The following is an 8,962-nucleotide window of genomic DNA, read 5'->3' as shown; positions in this document are numbered from 1 at the left end:
TGAATGATGCATTTATATAGCGCTTTATTGTGTATTGTTGTACACCCAAAGCACTTTTTCAATCATGTCTCTCCTCAACCACCAACAGTGTGCAGCATCCACCTGGATGATGCAACGGCAGCCACAGTACAATGGCGCCAGTGCGCTCACCACACACCAGCTACAGGTGGAGAGGAGAGAGAGTCATAGAGCCAATCAAATGGATGGGGATTATTAGGAAGCCATTATTGACAAGGGCCAGTGGTGGCAATTTGGCCAGGACACCGAGGTTACACCCCTACACTTTACGAGAAGTGCCATGGGATTTTTAATGACCACAGAGAGTCAGGACCTCGGTTTAATGTCTCATCCGAAAGACTTTTGTGTGCTTTTGACAGTATAGTGTCCCCATCACTATACTGGGGCATTAGGACCCACACAGACCACAGGGTGAGCACCCCCTGCTGGCCTCAGTAACACCTCTTCCAACAGCAAACTAGTTTCCCCAAGGGGTCTCCCATCCAGGTACTCTTACAAATCTACATTCCCTCCAGAAGTCTGAGATCCGCTAGTGAGCGACGCCTCGTGGTACCATTACAAAGAGGCACACAATCACTGTCCAGAACATTTTCGTTTACCGTTCCTGGCTGGTGGAATGATCTTCCCACCCCTATCCGGAATGCTGAATCCCTGACAATTTTCAAGCGACAGCTGAAAACTCACCTCTTTCGTCACTATCTGACTTCATCCTTCATCCTGACTTCTTTCATCTTTCTCTGTCTAGCTTGTACTTTGAACAATTTGAACAATGCTTGAAACTTGGTATGACGAGCACTTCCTGTGTCTATTTGCCTCTTTAAGATGAATCGCTTGATGTATTCCCCAATTGTAAGTCGCTTTGGATAACAGCGTCTGCTAAATGAATAAATGTAAATGTAAATGTAATAAATATACTGACCAGGCTCAACCCTGCTTAGCTTCAGTGCGCAACCAGTATTGGGCTGCAAGGTGATATGGCTGTGGCCATGACATATGTATGCTATAAATAAACAGTGCTCATAAACAGTTGTTGAGATTCTCAACTAAAACGGTGTGGAGGCTTGGGCCCAGAAACAGTATTCGATATATCACAACTTAGCAAGCGGATGTATCTGCTGTTGCAGTTTTGCAGACATGCAGTTCGAGTTGTGCTCACGCTATCAGTGTGAATAAGACATAAATAAATAAATAAATAAATAAATAAACGAACAAACGAATAAATACAAATACAAATACATTTATTAATAAAAACTGTTATTCTGGCAAGTTTTAGTTATATACCAATTTTATGCTAATATGAATATAAAACGTTAAAATTCAGATGTGCATACATTACAGTATATCAGCTAATTTTACTACACCAAGTGTCAAGTACTCGATTCAGAATTTTGGACTGGAAATATCCATTTCATAAACAATATACAATGATTTAAACATTTTCACACATGATTGTTGGTGTTATTCAACCTAATCGTAAAGCAAGAATGTTCATCCCTACATCTAACTGTCAGTGGGCATAAGAAGATTGTATGAAAATTTACAAACGAGATTGTACAAATTCACATATATTAGCCACCGATTTCCCAAAATGTAAAATAGTTACGAATTGCTATGAGAGCGTAATGTTATTTGGTGTTATTTGTTATTATTTGATGTTATTTTAAACTCACATTTACGTATTTAATTTAATATCCTAATTGTCCTGAGGCAAAAACAGATAAAAACCTCTGCATTGCATTATTCCAGACCACATAACTGCTAGGGCTCCATCTCCCACCCCTACAATCTCAGCTGTGTTTCAAACAGTATTTAATTTGCATACATCACCCACATTAAATTCCCAAACAGAAGCATGCCAACAGCACAACACTTCACCCATAATGCCCATATTACTGATCAGTGTTCCATTTAACATTCCATATTCTGATTTGAATATGAACTCTCTGTACATTCCCTACAGTCAAGTCAAATGTTATTGTCTTTACTGCATAGAAAGGGAGGAAACAAAATATAGTGTCTCCAGAGTTCAGTTCAGTTCAGTTCAATTTTATTTATATAGCACATTTAAAAACAACCATGGTTGACCAAAGTGCTTAACAATGTCCGGAAAAAACGCATGCACAAACAAGACAAATACAGTAAAAACATAACAATGGCTCAGCTCAGCTCGAAATAAAAGCCAAGGAATACAGGTGTGTCTTAAGTAATGACTTAAACATTCCAACAGTCTGAGCAGTTCTTATGTGTACAGGTCAACTATTCCACAAATTAGGTGCCACCACTCAAAAAGCTTGGTCACCTTTATTTTTTAACCTAGCTCTCGGAACATCGAGGAGCACCTGATTGGACGACCTCAGTGCTTTAACAGGAGTGTGGACATGTAAAAGCTCTGATAAATAAGCAGGCGCCAACCCATTTAAAATCTTAAAAACAAACAATACAATCTTGAAAGATCTCAGAGCTACAGTGCAGAAATTTGTAACACATATCTTGTATTTGCCAGATAAGCATTTGTTTTTAACAACTGCATATACAGTGCATTACTCTGAAAGATGCGCCCAATACTACTTTGCCTCCAGAAGAAACTGTTAACAACAACATCAAGGGGTGGCCAAAGGGAGCAAGCTTGACCTTTCTAGACCCTTTTATTCACACTGACTTGAATATGATCAACACTGCCACATGCCGAGGTTACACACACACTGAAGGGATCGCTCATAGCAGTAACTGTGTGGATGTTATTGTGACACCAAAACCATCATCAAACATCTCATTCAGAGACCCTTGTGGCTCTCTCAGCTCAATACCTGCAAAGCTGCTTTCATATATGTGGACAGAGAGGTGCTTGGGGTAGTCAGAGCCAACCTCTCCACAGACATCAAAAGAGCCTAGACTATGACCTGAAAATACAATTCAACTCAACAGTGATCCATGGAACATTTGGAAGACATCCAGTGTGATCACAGAAAACTATTGAGAGAATGATTTGACCTGAAGCATCTATGTGTTAAGGAATCCCCCTTCATAGATAGCAGGGCAATAGAAAATAAGTAATATTTCTTATAGTTTTACAGTTGGGTGTATTTTGCTGCAGCATGTAGCTCAATGAGTGTAAACGTGTTTGAAAAATAAAGAATTGTAATGTAATCAGTCTATCATAGCGTTAAAATATTGGTTATCATTACTGGCCTCAAATTTCCTAATTAGTGCACACAGTGTCAAGGCTTACCTTTTTTTGGTACTGTATGTGAGTGCAATTAAGAATTCCTGGGTTACAATAACCAAGCTCGGGAAACTGAAGTGTGCTAGAACTTATTTATTACTATACTTATTCCTCATTCCAATAAACAGATCATTTCAAAGCATGCAGTATAGCTCTGCTATAGTGTAAGTCATGTGTTCCGTTAGAGACACAAAATTATGCTATTTTTCAATGCATTATCAAGGCAGTAAATATAGTTTGTAATTGTAATGACAACAATATAAGGATAATATTATGTCAGTCTTTTAAGTCCATGTTCAACAGAAGCTGATGAAGTCTCTAGTAACTCTAGGATTGGCATCCTGTAATAAAAACAGGAGAACAAATGGAGAAGGCTTAGCGTAGCGGCTGTTCATTTTATTTCAGGAAAAGGAGATCCATGCATTTCTACAGTTTCATTAGTCATAATTGTAATGCAAAAGTTTGGCTTAAAGAGATGTGTCTTTATTGTAGTATCACAATATCATTATATTAATGTTAGTTCTATTAATATTATATTTATATCTAAATGTTACTATTTTTGCAACAGATTTGAGGCCACTGAATCATTATGTTTAGCTGAACGCTATTAGAAAGAAGAGGTTGTTTGAGAGGAAAACATGCTTCATCATTCAATAATAAATTGGAGCTCATGGAATGAAGACGGAGAGAGACAGACTGGGTTCTCTCACAATAAACCAATTAAAAATAAGAGCTCACGATTGCTCTGCCATTCATCAAGCCTTACATCACCATGACAACAACACCCAGCTCCAGCGGCTCATGTGTGTTCCACAGAGACGAGGAAAAGATATCCATTCTGTATATTAGAGTCAAATCAGAAATGCAACACCTTTGACAGCTTGGCATCGCTACCTGTGAGGTGTCATGAATAGAAAAACAAATTACATGCAGGAGATCAAACCAATCCAAAAATTAGCTGCAAGGTGAAATTGCTCCTCCGAGATGACAGCAGAATTCGCCAAACATATCAGGACTCTGTGAAATCTATTTCTGGCTTTGTAAACTGCAGGCAAGCATCAGTTTTCCAGGCTTTAGATGCACTGTTGCACTGCATGAAAAAACATTCTCGCCTGTGGCTCGCATCAGTGTGTGTTTCTGTGGCAACAGCTTCCCTCAAACCATGTGTGTGCTTGCCGGTGTGTTGTTAGTGTGTGTCTGTGTGTGTGTGTGTGTGTGTGTGTATTCTCTAAGCGGGAAGTTGAAATCCCACACACAAGAGGAGGAGGCGACCATCGATCTATTCTTTCAGAGCTGAGCTGAGAGCTGGGAGGTGCAGTGGGGAGCTCTCGGCATAGCTAACATCCCATCAGGTGACTCCTCTATGCTTATCAGGATTTGAATAGGATCTCAGCTCCCTAACAAGCCTTCACAGTCTCTGCTGCATATGTCAAGAGAACAGAATGTAATAGTTCTGCTATACTGGAGAGTCACTAAGGCTGCTCTATAAAGATGTTGGAGTGCATTGCGTCCACATCATATTTTATGCACTGTAATGCTCATGATTATACAGCTTGTTCTTTGAAAGTATTTTATTTTATTATTTTAATGGTCTGCCCTAATTAGGTTGTATCTCAGAAAGATTTCTCAAATCCTCCACCTAGAGAAAACCTTGCCTCATCCTTTTCATGTGTTTTGCCTGATCTCAAATTTTTCTTCTGGAGTTTCCAAGATTTCAATATGTCAATAAGAAATGCGACCCTGGACCACAAAACGTCTCGGTTACGTATGTAACCCTCGTTCCCTGAGGGAGGGAATGGAGACGTCACGTCGGATGACTGACAAATTGGGATCTCGCTTAGAGGGACCAATCTACTTCGAGTGTAAACTAAACGCCGTCCCCTCCCTCAGGGAACGAGGGTTACATGCCTAACCGAGACGTTCCCTTTCAGTCGGTCACTCTCGACGTCACGTCGAGAGTGATCCTACCAAAAGGGGTCCTACCAAAAGGCCACAGCTACCGCACCTTCCAGTGTCCTGTGGAAGCCACCTGCGCCAGGGCCTGGGCCGTCATCCGACGTGACGTCGAGAGTGACCGACTGAAAGGGAACCAGTAATAAGGGTCATTTAAAAAAAAAAAAAAAGCTTTCCAATGATGTATGATTTGTTAGGATAGGACAATATTTGGCTGTGTGCAAAAAAAAAAAATATATATATAAATATTGAGAAAATCGCCTTTAAAGTTGTCCAAATGAAGTTCTTAGCAATGCATATTACCAATCACAAATTAAGGTTTGATATATTTATGGTAGGAAATTTACAAAATAACTTAATGGAACATGATCTTTACTTAATATCCTAATGATTTTTGGCATAAAAGTAAAATCGATCATTTTGACCCATCCAGTGTATTGATAGCTACAAATATACCTGTGCTTATTTTCCATTATGGTCCAGGGTCACAAATGTTTTTCCAAGTATCTAAACTAGTCTATTGACATGATATTGGTTGTGTACTATTACTGTATGTACCATGTCTCATCTGTTCTTCTATTTGTATGTCTCCTACACAACTTCAGAATAAATATCTCAGACAAAATGTATACATTTATGAAGTATGACTGAAAGTTCAATAAATCTCAAAGCTTTGAAAGCACCACTTTAGAAAAAAAAAAAAAAAAAGGTTGAGTTGGCATCCATTTTTGTACATATTTTCTCAGTAAATTTGATGAGTTTGTTGCTTGAATGACATCGGGGTTTTTTTTGGGTTTTTTTTATCAGTGACTGTGGTTTTGCCAACATGATTCCTGTCTCTTTGTTATGACATTTGTAGCTTACAGATATGTCTCTTCCTCTCTTTATAACCTCACCCAATGGGTGCAGACACTCCTTTAATGACAATACTAGAACTGTTAGCTCAACTGTGAATATGGAAACCGTTTCTCAGGTGGTGGTTTTATTTGAGCTTGACCAAAAAAATATTTAAAATTATTGCAAGTTGCTATTCACTATTCTGAGATTTTAGAATCATTATGAACACCTGCCCTCCCATAATGCTAAAGCACATCACACACACACACACACACACACACAAACAAACCAAACCTTCCTCTACAAACTCCAAACCCTAGTTAAAGTAAAACAAAACTACCTGTAACAGCATGATGGAGTGGAATGAGAGTAGCTGAGGTGTGGATCTAGATGTACTGAATAGATCTAGATTTACTGAAGTAAACAAATCTCAGAAACATGGGAATCCATAGAATATGTGATATGATGAGTTTGTTGCTTGAATGTCATAGCTTTATACACTATACTATATATCAGTATATAGGCATGAAATGTGGAAAATGCTCTATTGACGGTTATAATTGTACTGTCCCCTTAAACCATAACAGTCAATGTGATACTGAATAAATGTAGGTGCATGTGTGTTTTAGTCTCCCACATGTTCACTGGTTCTTACTGGTCATTCAGAGATTAAATATACATGAGATGAAATGGAGGCGAGTTTTTACTGTCCTTTATATTTAATTCCATTCAGTTTTTCAGTCCAAGCAGTGCAAGCTCCCCTGGGATGAGCATGAGCCGATGAGAAGAGGCAGTCAAACAGAGGAACACTCGGTGTGGAAATGATCCATTTACCCAAGTTAATGGCTGCCTTCTGCTGTTCAAGGCCACTTAATGGGTTTACTAGTGCTCACTCAGCAAAACACACACACACACACGCATTGCATGCTCATTCACTTATGCAGTCAACAAAGGAAGTATAGTGTACCGTGGCATCTATTGTTATTGTGTATCTTAAATTATGAATTTTTAAAAACAAGGTTGTATAAATTTCTGCTAATTTTGTGTATTGTTACTGTGGATTGTTTCTCTTATCACACACTATTCTTCATTAATTAATTATTAGGCAGAAATGGATGGCCACCACTCTGAGAGTGCAGGGAGACCCAGAGGGTGTTTTCCAGACAGTGAATTTATCATGTTACAACCTCTTCCTTGGGGCATTTGGGACATCCTAAGGGGTAGCTTTATGTATAGTTCACTACATCTGACAAGGAAATAAAGCTTAGTATAATGTCACAGGCATGATGTTCAGTATGCTATCGCCTTTTGTATATTCAGAATAAAGCTAATGCATTTCTCTTTTGTATAACTTAAATTAAATTATAGCATTTTGGGACATACAGTATCTATCATGTCACATCTGAGACACAGTCTACCAAAGAGTTTAATAATTACTGTTCAGGCTCAGTAGGTTTTACCCAGTGGCTACCTACTATGCTTTTTGTATCATAATTGTTATTTGGGAGGTCTCAGAAAGAGGGAGAAAAAAAGGAGACATTAAAACTTGAACTAATCTCATCACACGATGCCTTAACAAAAGGACACTGCAGCGACATTCAATACAAATGTAAATAACTGAATCTCTTCAAAAGTGCCCTTCCACAAGACTGTTAGTGAAGAGGTGTCCAGTAATGCTCCTGGAAGGTCACTGTCCTGCAGAGTTTAGCTCCAGTCCTAATTAAATCCACCTGAAACAGCTAATCAAGTTCTTCAGGATTACAAGAAAAGTCTGAGCAAGTTAGTTGGAGCAGGTTGGGGCTAAATTCTTAAGGATGTTGGCCCTCCAGGAGCAGGACTGGACCCCTTGTGCATGCAATAGTCACATTTCAAAGAAAGTTTCATTGAATGTTCGCCGGTTCCCGCCTCCTTCTTCCCGTGACTAAGAACTGTGTTACATATATGTTTTTTTATAATAATATAAAGTATTCTTAAAAGTATACCATCCATACTTACTAGACCATCTCATTATATCGTTTAATTATCTATCTATCTATCTATCTATCTATCTATATCCAAGCAATGATGGCTGAAGAATGTTATTCAGAACTTTCAAATAATTCATAAAATATGATGTCAGTGTTGGTTGATGGTTATTTGTGCACAGTAAACAGTGATGTTGAACTCATGTTGAAGGCAGATATGACTGCTATGTTACACTGCTCCAGGAAAGACATGAGCTGCTTGACAATAGCTTTAATAATTCAGAAAGCTTGCCTGAGAGATCGTATCTGAACATCACAGCCCTGTTGGCACAAATGATACACACAGCCTTTTCCATTTGGGAATTTGGGAAAGTTTCCAGTTAATGCTTCACTACAGCACAACAAAAGGCTAAAGGGAATTTTCATTCTAAAAGTCCATAAGATCAAAAGTGGCCAGATCGCCCCCCACCCCCCACTCCCCACTGATTTTGATCACAAAACACTGATTTTTACAAAGGATTTGCACAGAAATTTGTTCTGCTTGTGTTTAATTAATATGTGACTAATAGTGCTGCTTTCGTCAACAAAAATTATGACTAAATATCGTCGTCAACGAACCTTTATTACGTGACGAAAACGAGACGAGACCAGACGAAAATGCTGGTCATGTGACGATGACGATAATTAAATGTATAATGCAATATCATTGACGAATAAAAACGAGACTAAATGTGGTTTACAAAATAAAAACTATGCTAAAATGTCTCTTCATTTTCGTTGACCAAAACGAGACGAAACGAAATGTTATAACGTTATTTCGTCTCGTTTAGTCGCGTTATTATTATTATTTTGCAGTATTTCTGTTTCCTGTGTCTCGCTTCAGGGGCTGCATCAGGTCACACTGCGCAGACGCAGGCGACGTCACTTCCTCAAGCCCCACTCGCGGCATTATTTAGAGCAGTGTTTC

Source organism: Sinocyclocheilus rhinocerous, unplaced genomic scaffold (genome assembly GCF_001515625.1).
Source record: "Sinocyclocheilus rhinocerous isolate Xijiao unplaced genomic scaffold, SAMN03320098_v1.1 scaffold1358, whole genome shotgun sequence".
NCBI classification, from domain to species: domain Eukaryota; kingdom Metazoa; phylum Chordata; class Actinopteri; order Cypriniformes; family Cyprinidae; genus Sinocyclocheilus; species Sinocyclocheilus rhinocerous.
This window is presented reverse-complemented; position numbering follows the sequence as displayed.